A 12503-nucleotide genomic window follows, 5' to 3' on the forward strand; every position below is an offset into this window, starting at 1 on the left:
TGGGTTTTCAAGAGTGACTTAAAAACAAATAAAGAAGTGGCCTGTCTAATCTCTAAAGGAAGCTCGTTCCACCGTTTGGGAGCTGCTACAGCAAAAGCACGATCTCCTCTAAGTTTACGCCCAGTCCTGGATATCTTCAGGAGCGGGTAAACAAGAGAGAGCGGGTGGGTGTATAAGGCTGTAGCAGCTCAGAGAGATAAGATGGAGCTAGGCCATGGAGAGCTTTAAAAGTAAATAAAAGAATTTTAAAATGAATCCTAAAAGAAATGGGCAGCCAGTGAAGTGAAGCTAAAACAGGGGAAATGTGCTCAAACTTTCGAGTGCCAGTTAAAAGACGAGCTGCGGCATTTTGCACCCTCTGTAGATGACTAATATATAATGCACTGACCACTTGTACAAAGCAGACTTACTATGTGTTTGCTTTTTTTCTGGCATACACAGTGGCTGCACTCAAATTAAATATGGCCTATAAAACTGAGGTTACCCTTTGTGAGTAGCCCCTGTGAGCCAAAAGCACAAAAGACAATCCCCACACAACTGTTCAAACCTGATTACAAGGGGCAGCAAATCATAAGACATAGCTTGTTTCAGATTGGATTAAAGTGATGCTCCAATCCCAGCAAAAAGTATAAATAAATAAACAAGGACAATTTTGAAGAGTAAACAATGAAATGCTGCTCTAATAGTCCAAGAATGAAAATGAGTTGGCAACAAAACTTGTCGGTGCTAGCAAAAGCCCACAGTCATCCTGCTGCTTCACATCTTGCAGCGCCTCTGCGGCAGAAAAGCCTTGCATGCAAAGTTCCTCCATGTGCAGTCGTGTCAACTTGCATCAACAATAAAAATAGAAAATGGCAGCAGTGCCGCAGGAACGCAAGCATTTCCTGAATTGAGTGACACAGCCACATTTTTAATACACATTTCCCTGCTCTATCTTCATTTAAAGACATGACACGTCTACACAAATAGTTGGATGTGCTGCTACTGGATCACCACAAGTTTGTCAAGGAGTTTGATCAGAACCACAATCATCTTTATTTTGCAAAGTTTATGTGGTGCAGCAGCTTTGGTTACATAGAGAAGTAGCACTCTTAAAAAAAACACATGATGGTGATATCGATCTGCTCGTTTCAATAATTTATTAGAAAACTGAACTTTAATTTTCTAAATTGTTGCAGGTTGAAACACCTACGTGTTGTTAGAGACTTATAATGTAGGTGGTAACGGCAGTAAGTGTATATCTGTATGTATCTGTATTTTCAACCTGCTGCTGAGTAACCCACATCACAGACTGACTTATAACAACAAAAATAGCATTTTGTTGTTTTGTTCTTGTTTTGTTTTTAAACTAAAGACTGCCTATAAAAGATGCCCATGGCTTCTATCTTTAAAAGATGCAGAAGTGACTCAAAGATGCATTTTTCTAACAAGGGGTTGACAAACCTATTTGTCACTTCATGTACGACCTTTAAACACAATCCTAAAATGCACCACAAAGCTGGATATGTTTTAGGGATTGGCTTCTCTGTGATTGACACTGTGCAAACACTCATTAGTCTTGACCTGTCAGCAGAGCAAACCCTCATGCGTCACGCTCGATTTCAAAACAAGCAACGGTGGCTACGCCCATCTTTTATATACAGTCTATACTTTTTTACCATAAAAGGCTATCTTTGTGGCACGAAGTAGCAAATACAGGACAAAGGCACGTGGCGTTTTCCTTTGTTTGTGGTGTTTCAGGTGGCCCTGCAACAGGCTGGTGACCTGTCCAGGTTGTACCCTGCCTCTCACCCTGTGACAGCTGGGACAGGCTGCAATGCTGAACTGGATAAGCCGAAGAAGATGGATTGATGGTGTTTTATGTTCTTTAACTTTTCTTTAAAATGTTATTTTTGTGCTAAAAATAGCAAACATTTCAGACCTAAGACTGTATATAAACGACAGGTAAAAAAAAAATAACACTATTGCAGAAATGCCTTAAACTTGCATTCAGTCAGCCAGGCGCAACATGTCAAACTGTGGAGAAGTCGTGAAAATGACCCTCAGCTCCCTTGATCTACAGTACTGCGCAAAAGTCCAGAACCCACCGTATTGTTTTATATTTTCCTAAGAAAATGGGAGATACATGCAGCGATTCATTGAAACATGCAAACATACATGGAAATACAAATACAGAAGAAGCCCAAGCCATGATATAGCCTCCAACGTGTTTTACAGATAGCTGTGGATGCTTGCTGTTGAATCTTTCTCCTGACCACCTGTAGGAAGAGTTCTATGGTGTCTGCAATTCTAAAACACAACAGTGGTTTGCCTCCTGAATTTCTTGACCTTGTATGATTCACAGATTGGTGTTAAATGGCTTAACAAACATGTATTTTAATGCATAATTTTGTGTTTTATGATTACATAAAGAGTAAAATAGAAAATAAAGCAGTATACAATATGAGCATGCAGAATCCCTTGTCACTGCTGTTTCCCCCCACCACCACCACCACCACCACCAAAAAAAAAGGGAAACCACTGGGTGAATTCCATCTTTAATATACAGTCTTTGGACTGTATCTATGACTAAATAAATGTGCAACATAAGGTCAAATTTTATAATTTACAAATTCAAGTTTTCATCTGTAAGAGAGAAATGTGTTATGCTGACCAATATGACATGCTGTACTTTTAACTTTTAACCTTGCTTAATGTTTTAAATAGGGTTTTTTCCCCATCTACATTCAGGGCAAGTGGTTTCTCTGCATGTCACTGCAGTATGATAATGAGCTTGCAGACCTGAAACTTGCTATGAGAAACAGATCGCAGTGGCAGGCCCACTTTGATTTTCAGCAGATTGTGCTGTAACTCGTTACGACTCACTGAAATCACAGATTGTTTTATCATCTGTGAATGGGTGTTAAGCATTTATTGGAACCTCAGAAGGAAAAAGCAAACAACGACTTTTTGAGGGTTGCATTCATCAGTACTGATGTGGAAAAGAAACCCGATGTCATACTTAATGAACAGATGTTATTTTTAGACTTTCCGTGCATGCTTGAACTGCAGATAATACAGACTGCAAGTTTGGTGCACGATTCATGTAAACTATACAGGACAGTATGTTTGAAGTGTGTTGTTGTTGTTGTTGTTGTTGTTGTTGTTGTTGTTTTGGTGGGGGGAGTGGAAGCAGCTTAAGATTCACTCTGCCAGAATGTAAAGACAGGGAAGACCAATAAGTATTAGAGCATGTAAGAGTGTGAACTGTTGCCTATCTCTATGTTGGCCCTGAGATGCACCATTGATCTGTCCAGGGATTGGCACCAGCTTCTATGCCAGCTTATTACATTATTACTACTGAGGAGCATCAAATTTTAGGGGGTGGCCAGTGCCCCCTCTGGTCCCCCCTTGGTGCCGCCCCTGTTCTCCATCATTCCATCAGACCTGTTGATAATACTGTTGGGAATCCTTTGAGAGTCCAGAATCGTGGCAGTGAACCAGTCAGTGAGTTTCTAAGAACGGGTAAGTCAAGACATTAGGCCTCATTTCACTGTAAAGCTTTCCAAATGTCTTTCTGTTTCCTAAGGCACTGATGACGCGGCCGTGTCAGTTGATCTTTAGCAGTGAGGAGGAAGCTCACAATTTTATTTCTCTCAGAGAGAGAACCCCGGGGTGCTCTGCGTGCAGCTCCCTGCTGCAGCCTGGCGAGATCTTTAACAGCATGTTAGCCACGGTCTGCTGCTCTGTCTGCTCCACATTTCGACTTGTAGCACTCAAGAGTGCCACTTAAGCTCTTCCCTTCAGTGTGGCTCCTCTCTCAGCCTTCAGGTTTTTTTGGGGGGGTTGCCACAGACCGCCTTAAACAGACACTGTTACATCAACGCTGCTGTCCTCTTTCTAGCCCGCTCAGCTGGAATGCATCCCAGGTCTAGGATAGCGTCCCGCTCCAATGCATCTATTCATCTTTCTGACATTTACCAGTTATGAAGCCTGATGAGACGCTCGCTCTGCCACATCTGTTGACCAGTATAGCGACTGAAATAAAGTGAATGTCAGGGTTTTTCTGCTGGGTATGTGTATGTTTAAACCTTATACAGTTATAGGCCACTCAGAATTCTGGGAGGCCTTTCAAAAAGTGTAGGGCCTGAGTACAAACTCTGCCCCAGGGGGTTTGGCCTCTCATGCTTGACAAGGCTATTTGCCATATGGTGCTGCTATAGCAGGCGACAACAGCAGCGTCAGCTTCAAAGGCTCTCTGCTCTGCTCTGTGGACGCTTTATCACAATTTGAGGATTTACAAGTGAGGAGCGCATGTGACCTGTTTGTGCCATTCTGAGCATTACTATTAAACTCTGTCTGAATACGCGTGTGCATTGGCATAGTTGTTCTTAGATAGATTATATATTTGTGTGTGACTGGATTTGGCCGTTTGAGGAAATGCATGACAGAGAGATATGCAATTTTACGTGTAAAATACACAAAGCTTATCATCCGATCTCGTAGCTTTTCCCCTGTTTAGGTTATTTGCATAGGGCCACGTAGCGTGCTGCTTTAGTAATGAATGGCGTGCCAGAAAGATCTACAGAATGCATGACTTTGGCTCGGCCTCATTTGTCTTTTTGTGGATATAAAAATAATCCTTTGGTATTATTCGTTTTTGGGTTTTTTTCATTGCAACTGTCTCTAAGATAAAAATGAAAGGGAAAACAACCTGAAACTTTACATAATGTAATGTGACCTTTTAAAAGACTTAAAAAAATTCCAGTCGCCAAACTAAATCCTAAAACCAGACCACGTAGTGATGACCTCGGAGTTACTGGCATGACACATGGATATGACTGGCTGACATTTTGACATGCTATTATGCAATATTGCAAGCAGAAGCGGTCGTTTTCCTTTCCTCTGTGGTTTTGTGGTGCTGTGCTGTTGTTAGCTTTTGGGCACCACTTCTGGTATTTTGGGGTGGAAATGCCTGGCAGATTTGGTGGAAAACATGCATTTTGTTTTTTGTTTCCATAATTAATAAAAAGTACAAGATTTTTCACACGAAACTGTACAGTTGTCATTTTAAGCCTGCTTCATTGTATTAGAATAGTATTTGGCCATATTATTAGGTAATTTCAATGTTGTTACACATATAAATACCTTTTATTCCATATAAAAAAAATCTGTAAAAGTAGAATAAAGAAAATAACTGTATTTTAAATAACTGTCCCATAAAAATAGAGATTTTTATTGCTGCAAGTTTCCATTATTTTACTGAACTTTTCTTGCTCCCCAGCTGGCAGAAAAATAAAATTTTTACAGGTGATTTTTGTTTTGTTTACTTTTTTTCCCCCCAACAGTGCAGGAGGAATGAGGAAGTATGATACACGGTCTGCCCAAGGCTATGAACCAAATGGGGTTTTAGATTAATTTGTTAAACTGAGTTAAAGAGCAGCTATTAATAATGTAAAACTGAGCGCCAGTCTGCTGAGCTCATCAGAGCCTTGTTTGCTCTGTGCTTACTGTTTACTGCTGTTAAGAACACCTGAGTGGGCAGCGGTCTGCCAGACAGATGAAGTTAAATCCCATGGAAATAGAATAGAATGCCTTTACTGTCACTATATGTAACGCGCGGCGGACACTAAAGCGGTCGCGCCAGAATGTCACGCTAAAAAGAAAGATTCTTTAAAATACAAGGGGGAGCAAGCGAGTCAGATACCACGGGCACAGAGAGGGAGCAGGTCTGATCAGAAACAGTTTATTACTAGGCCAGGGAGCACAAATAAAACACCCTTAAAATGTACATAATAAAATGTTTGCTCTCTACTAAAAATAATTCTAAAACCCATAAAACTACCATTTTCTACATTCACTAAAACCCCCCCTGCTATAATTAGGCCACATGTTCATTATGGGTCCATCAGCAGGCCAGGAATTCCTCCTTTAGAGCAGAGTCCACGCCAGCCCCGTCTTCAGCAGACAAGAAAGAGCCACCCATCTTCTTGTCCTTCCGCTGGCCCATCACTTCCCAGCCCGGCTTGCGTTCTGCACCCGAATCCATGATGCGACCACCGCCACAGCTCCCCTTGCGTCGGTGTCCTGCAACATAACAAATAGGGGCCAGAACAATGGTCCCAGAAGCGGCCCTGGCTCATGGCCATGGTGACCCTCTCCCAATCCAGCTGCACCCAGTAAACAACAGTAGAGACCCTACTCACAAATGCAGGCAGAGGTAAACCTCTGCCCTGCTGCCAATCACACGCGTTGTCTCTTACTGTTGCCGTTCCATGAGGTCAGGACTTGGTCGCCGCATCACACTGGCCATCTCGCATTAACCTTCCAGTCTGGGGCCTCTCTCTTTCAGTGCCCAGCTAGCCTGTTTTTAAAAGGTCTTTACACAGCTGATAGGCCACCTCTGGACACACCCCTGCCTCAGCAGGTGGTCCCTATCAGCTAATTTGTCCCATGTGCAGCCAGTCCACAGTGGATAAAAACCATGTCACATAAAACACTAAAAACCATGCAATAGAAACAGAATAAAACCATGCAAATAAAACACTCATAAATAAACACTAAAAATCAGAATAAAAACAATATACAAGATAAATACAAATTTCCACTGTGTGACATATACAGTTGTACAATGAGATACAGAGCATCTCCTACTCAGTGTAAACATGCTGGGGGGGGGGGGGTACAGTTCTGCAGCGCTATATACATATGGACAGTATTAACAAAGGGAAAAAGTAAAATGTATATAAAATGTACAAATATACAAGCCGTTTTTAAAAAAAAGTAATATGTAATAAATAGTGTTGTGTATATACAGTTGAGTTATTGCACATAGAATTGGTATTGCACAGTGGTGGTCCATAGAGGAAGTGGGAAGAAAAAAATTTTGGGGGGGGTGGGGGCTGTGTTATCTGTGCATGTGTGAGTTCAGGGTGGTTATGGCTTTGGGGAAGAAACTGTTTTTGAGTCTGTGGGTTTTTGTGCTGATGCACCTGTAGCGCTTCCCTGAGGGAAGCAGGCTGAACATGTTGAAGCCAGGGTGGGAGCTGTCCTTGATAATGTTTGCTGCTCTGGTGAGGCAGCGGGAGGAATAGATGTCCATCAGGGAGGGGAGAGGGCAGCCGATGATCTTCTGTGCTGCCTTGACCACACTCTAAGCCTCACTCTATCCGCCTTGGTGCAGCTGCCGTACCATACCGTGATGCAGTAGGTTAGCAGGCTCTCAATGGACGAGCGGTAGAAGGTCAGCAGCAGGTTGGAGTTCAGCTTGTACTTCCTGAGGACTCTCAGGAAGTACAAGTTGGAGTTCAGCTTGTACTTCCTGAGGACTCTCAGGAAGTGCAGCCGCTGTTGGGCCTTCTTGACGACCGCTGAGATGTTGTCTGTCCAGGAGATGTCAGCAGAGATGAGGACACCAAGGAACCGGAAGGTGTGGACCCTCTCCACACACTCCCCGTTGATGTAAAGGGGGGCCAAGTCAGTGCTGTGTCTCTTGAAGTCAACAATGAGCTCTTTGGTTTTCTTAGTGTTCAGTGCCAGGTTGTTTTCTGAACACCATGCTGCCAGCTTCAGGACTTCCTCTCTGTAGTCTGCCTCGTCTCCCTTCGAGATGAGTCCGACTACCGTGGTTTCATCAGCAAACTTGATGATGAGAGTGTTGTTGTGGGTCGAACTGCAGTCGTGGGTGTAGAGAGAATACAGGAGGGGGCTCAGCACACAGCCCTGTGGGGAGCCGGTGCTCAGTGTGCAAGTGGAGGAGAGATGAGGGCCGAGTCTTACAGTCTGGGGCCAGTTTGTGAGAAAGTCCTTAATCCAGGCACATGTGAGAGGAGGGAGGCCAAGAGTGACCAGTTTGGTGATGAGGATGTCCGGGATGATTGTATTAAAGGCTGAGCTGTAGTCCGCAAAGAGCATTCGGACGTAGCTCTGCCGCTGCTCTAGGTGACTCAGCACAGCGTGGAGGGCTGTGGCGATGGCGTCTTCTGTGGATCTGTTTGCACGGTATGCAAACTGGTGGGGGTCGAATTCTGGGGGGAGGTAATCCTTGATGTCCTGAAGGACTAGTCTCTCAAAGCATTTCATGATTACCGGTGTGAGGGCCACAGGGCAGTAATCATTCAGGCTGGAGATGGGAGACGGCACTGGGATGATTGTGGCTGATTTTAGACAGGATGGGATGGCTGCCTTATCCAGTGAGAGGTTGATCTCTGTGTAGGCATCTGACACGAGATGAAGTTATCAGATCCCATGTTTCATTAGTGTATGTATTTATCTGGCATGCAAAGGCTGACACTTTCCACTCCACTCCCTGCTGGCATCACAGGTAAATGACATAAGCTCCCACATGTTCCTGCCCTGTGGGGACTTTTATGGCTGCGCTAAGTGGAAAACTGCAATACAAAAGTTGCATTGAAAGCCTGCACTTCCCAGCACCTCCAGAACAATATGTCATATTCTGCTGTAACGTAATGTGGCATTTTGTTTAACCACTCTTCATGCAAATATCGCCTGTGTATTGCAAACATTGGTTTCTTTGTGCCCATGCCAGCGTGTTAATGCTGCCGCAAACTATCTCACACTTCAACTTTAGATAAGTACAAGATGTGGTTTTACTTTATATCATTGTAACACAGCTCCGGATAATTATCCATACTTTTTAAATCGAAGGATTTTAAATTATTGGAGCTCCTCCATCCACAATGTATGCTGAGACCATTTTTTAGTGTGTGACTGCCACCTACTGGTTAAAAGCGGCTATTTATTCTACATGAGAAAAAACAAGGTGTACCTTTATTTTATCAATTTCAACTCTAATGCTCACCTCCTATGTAGACCTTCTAATTTACATCCTATTAATAACCATTCTAATTCATAATTCTTATATATTGTTTATTTTATACGGTCTGAAATATATATTATTACATCTATAAAATGCAAAATATAAATTTTTCTACACCAAGCAGTTCCCATTTTTAGGGATTGTCACTCAATGGTTTATTGAGTCGCTCCTTGGTGCATTTTGCTAGTGTGCTTATAAATACTTATCTCCTTCAAAGCTCCACGTGATGTTTGATTCGGTGACACCAAGTTGCTCGGTCCCTGTACTGTAAGTCAGCAAACAATGTTAACTGCAACATTTCAACTGTGGTGTCTTAAAGAAAACAGGGCTCATTGTCCTGAAGGCAGGGATTCACTGGTAATCAGACATACCGACTCACTTTTGGACCGATGGGCACCGATAGCAGCCCATTCGTTCATTTTCATTACTGACACTGGATTGCCCAATCAAATCTCTTCACGCGACCGGCCCCTCCCCTACCTTCGCTTTGCTCTGACGCACCTTGTCGAAACAATTTAGTGAGAAAGAATTGGCGAAAAGATGGAGTTGAAAAACTGAGAGAAAACAATAAGAAGAAACTAATAATTGATGTAGCAAAATGTGTCGAATTAACCGACATGTTAGCTGGACCAGCAGTAGTACCAGCAACCAGAGGTGGGAATTAACAAAGTACAAATACTTTGTTCCTGTAATGAAGTAGAATTTTCAGGTACTGTACTTTATTTGAGTATTTATTCACGGATACTCCATACATTTTAAAACAAATATAATAAAACACAACACCATCACAATAATCTAGCTAAGTGTAAATTACAGTAAATACTAAATATTGAATGTTATTGTGCAGCATGCAAGACTGACAGTGCACAATGTGCTTTGAGGTAGCAGCCAAGAAAGGTGTAGTTTGTGTCTGTGAACACCCGTGCATACACCTGTGTGCACACCTGTGTGGATGAGCGTGCTTGTATTCAAAAGGTTTCTCCATGTAACGATCTGCTCGAGCGTATGAGGAACCATAGCCCAGTCCCCCAGCAAATGAAGCAGGCATGGAGGAGATCCAGGCCCCAGACATCCAGAGGCCCTCAGAGTGCGAGAGCCCAAGGAGGACCATCAGAAGGGCAACCATGCCACCCTCCTAGGAAGAGCTGAGGAGAGCCCCAGACGAGGGGTCACCTAGCAGCCACGGTGCAGAAGCCAGAGGGGGCTGCAGTGACGTGCCCACGGGCTCTGCTGGCAGCCAAAGTGGACCCCAGAGGCCAGAGGCCCGACCTGACATATAGACACAGACGTACAGGCACACACAGACACAAATGTGCATTCCCACCCTCATGCACACATATACAAATACTCGGCACTCACCCAACGTGGAGACAGACACAAATGGACACTGTACACACAATCACATTCCCCAAACATACTCTATGCCCCAGGTCAAGGGGGAAACCGCACCTATAGACCCAGGAGATGTTACCCTTTTCCCTGGGGTTGAGACAAGCAGACGCTGCTGGCTCCGTAGTAGCAAAGAGACCCCGCATCCCAGACCCCAATCAGACAGCCAACTGCTCCTCCCAGTCCCTCCGCCCCAATGGCTAACAGAGAATGGGGGTGTGTGAAGAGCCTCCCTCTGCCAGCTGTAGTGTTGCTGCATGCTGTTCTAAAGTGCATTTAAAACACTCGAGGGCAATGTGGTTCCTACCAGAGTGCAGCAGGTGTCAGCACAGCCCCTCCTGAAGACCTTCAATGTCTGCATGCATTTAAAATTGAGAAGTGGGCACCGGCGCCAGATGTGAGGTTGAATACACAGAGCTTTCTCTGGACGCCATATAACATGCCCACCCCCAAGGCCCTATATGTATGTGTTATGAGTGTGAGTAATGTGGATGTCAGGGTTGTGGAATAAAATTTATGTAGCATTGAGTGCAGGTGTCCTATGTTGTAGTCAGTATCCACTGCAGAAGAGGAGGAGCACAAGGGAAGTGAGGTTTCACTACAACATAATGTTTCAGCTGTTTTTCTATCGGCTCAAAAAACTGTGTCACAGTGTGTTGGTAGCTAAAGCTCCAGCTTTACCTTTTATCTCACAGGGGCATAAAATAAAGAAAGCTAACTTCACTATCAAAGAAAGCTAACTTATCTATCAGGCCGCAAGAAAGACAGGACCTGGGGGGAAGAAGAGAGGTTAGATTTAAAGATAATGACTGCTCAGTGATACCTGATAAACTGCTAAAACTATTTTTTATCACATATTTGATTTGTATGTGCAATACTAGCTTTGTGTTATTCAAAAGCTGCATGAAAATGCTGTGTAGGTTTGTGCAGGCTAACAGATTAGTTTGCAGTAGTGTGGTGAATTCACAGTAAAGCACTGCGATGGACTGATAGACAGTGGCTGTGGTGGTCAGTCTTTGGTTACATCATAAAGCAGATAATGATCTACATTTAGGCTGATGATGCTTAGATTCATTTACTGAATTGAATCGTTATACCAACGTATACTGTCTAGTATAAAGACACTGTACAGTATAATGTTGGTGTAGGAAATGGAACTCAGTCGAGAAAACTCTGAATCATCTGCTTACATCTTGTTGAATTCAGTTGTATAAATCCACAAAGAGCAGCAGGTTAGCTGATCACAGTATGAGTTGTTTGTATTTTCCCCACACCGAGCCACTGCAACAGATCTTTGTGTTCCCACGAAATGTTCAAATCTCACTGTGACCGTTCTCATTTTTCTGTTTAGATGGCAAAGTCACATTCTGCAATGTAGGCAACAGAATATATATTCTGTTAAGATGAGTATATTCATTAAAAATAGAAATTAAATTAAAGTGGTAGTGCCAGCCAGATGTTTGTAGCTGTGGGTGTCTGGACTTTTAAAGCACTTTTAAGAAAGTTAATGTTCAATTTTAGAGAACGACTGGATGGTTCGAGTAACAGTATAATTTTAGCACTTACAGATCTGACAGTGAGTGGTTCCCGTTACTCATCCAGTCTCAGAAAGCACTGGTTAAAGTGTTTGTGTATTTATTGATTTATTTTAAGTAATTGTGTTTTATGTATATTATGGTTTTATATTTTTACAAATGCTTTATATACTTATTTATATACATATATATATTTAATGGTTTATACCTTGTGTCGTGGGGGGGGGGGGGGGGTAGTTGTGTGTGTGTTTCTTGTTTCTTGTCTTGTTTTTATGGACATGAAGTCTGCCAATAAAGATTGAATTGAATTGAATTGAATAACATTTACATTCTCATGTACCACTATTATTGTTGTCTCATCAGATAAAATGACAAAAAAAATCCCTCAGAATTTTAAACTACAGCATCCATCTGCGTGTCCGCATGTGCAAACGATTCAAAGTTCCGAGTTTTATATGTGATGTGCGATTTGTTAAAGTGCGGTGGTTATGAGAATCACTGTGTGGCGGGGCGCTGCATTTCATTAAGCGCGTGTTCTGAACGCGACACGTCGTATTCAAATGGCTTGATTTTCGTGAAAATTCTCCGCTTTTGTGCCACGGCATGAGGTAATACACGTCGAAGATATCTTTGTTGAAATGAAAAAGATGACGTTGTCGGCAGGATTCGAACCTGCGCGGGGAGACCCCAATGGATTTCTAGTCCATCGCCTTAACCACTCGGCCACGACAACTCGTACATCCCAATCACACAGACGTCAA

At 43.0% G+C, this 12503-nt stretch overlaps 1 non-coding gene across 1 annotated transcript; it reads right to left on the reverse strand.

The window, feature by feature from the left end:
* Positions 1-12393: 12393 nt before the first annotated feature.
* Positions 12394-12475, reverse strand: trnas-aga (transfer RNA serine (anticodon AGA)). The gene has a single exon. It is a non-coding gene; the product is annotated as a tRNA-Ser (tRNA).
* Positions 12476-12503: the final 28 nt, after the last annotated feature.

The sequence above is a fragment of the Aulonocara sp. 'chitande type north' Nkhata Bay genome, linkage group LG4 (genome assembly GCF_057382095.1).
Source record: "Aulonocara sp. 'chitande type north' Nkhata Bay isolate Kocher_YH1m ecotype deep benthic linkage group LG4, A_spYH_male_GT1.1, whole genome shotgun sequence".
In the NCBI taxonomy this organism is placed as follows: Eukaryota; Metazoa; Chordata; class Actinopteri; order Cichliformes; family Cichlidae; genus Aulonocara; species Aulonocara sp. 'chitande type north' Nkhata Bay.